The sequence below is a fragment of the Grammomys surdaster genome, unplaced genomic scaffold (assembly GCF_004785775.1).
Source record: "Grammomys surdaster isolate TR1022 unplaced genomic scaffold, NIH_TR_1.0 173, whole genome shotgun sequence".
In the NCBI taxonomy this organism is placed as follows: domain Eukaryota; kingdom Metazoa; phylum Chordata; class Mammalia; order Rodentia; family Muridae; genus Grammomys; species Grammomys surdaster.
The window spans coordinates 2,063,790-2,064,752 of record NW_021604621.1 but is presented as its reverse complement, the minus strand read 5'-3'; the positions used below and the strand labels follow the sequence as shown (position 1 = coordinate 2,064,752).

At 55.9% G+C, this 963-nt stretch overlaps 1 protein-coding gene across 2 annotated transcripts in view; it reads right to left on the bottom strand.

Moving 5' to 3' along the window:
- Col4a5 (collagen type IV alpha 5 chain) overlaps nucleotides 1-963 on the bottom strand; it is a 187,781-nt gene that overhangs the window by 98,497 nt on the left and 88,321 nt on the right. The window lies entirely within an intron of this gene.

Here is a 963-nt window from a genome sequence, read left to right as displayed (position 1 = left end):
ACTCAGAGCAGCTGGTAAGAACTCCATCTCACTCCCTAAGCCCCAGAGATACATCTGGGAGCCAGGGACATCCAGGGCACAGCAGCTACCCAAACCCCGCCCCTCCGGAATTCCACTTCCCTTCGGCCCCTGCCTGGTCCCTTGGACTGGAGCAGACACAGAGTCGGTCTGCTCCTGTCCTGTGGAGAAACTGAATCCTGAGTCATCCAGGAGCCACTGCACTCAGAGCAGCTGGTAAGAACTCCATCTCACTCCCTAAGCCCCAGAAAAACATCTGGGAGCCAGGGACATCCAGGGCACAGCAGCTACCCAAACCCCGCCCCTCCGGAATTCCACTTCCCTTCGGCCCCTGCCTGGTCCCTTGGACTGGAGCAGGCACAGAGTCGGTCTGCTCCTGTCCTGTGGAGAAACTGAATCCTGAGTCATCCAGGAGCCACTGCACTCAGAGCAGCTGGTAAGAACTCCATCTCACTCCCTAAGCCCCAGAAAAACATCTGGGAGCCAGGGACATCCAGGGCACAGCAGCTACCCAAACCCTGCCCCTCCGGAATTCCACTTCCCTTCGGCCCATGCCTGGTCCCTGGGACTGGAGCAGACACAGAGTAGGTCTGCTCCTGTCCTGTGGAGAAACTGAATCCTGAGTCATCTAGGAGCCACTGCACTCAGAGCAGCTGAAACTGAATCCTGAGTCATCGAGAACCCACTGCACTCAGAGCAGCCGAGGAGCCACTGCACTCAGAACAGAAGGATTACCAGATCCAAGAGGTGGCCTGAGTCCCAGGAGTTCTTCCACCCAGGAGATTAGGGGCATAAGACCACAGAGACCTCTGGACTCCGAGGAGCTCTGCAATAAGCAAGATAACTGGAAATACAGATTCCAATCTTACACAGAGAGGGCAGGTACCACTAGAGTTACCCAGATGGCGAAAGGCAAGTGCAAGAACATAAGCAACAGAAACCAAA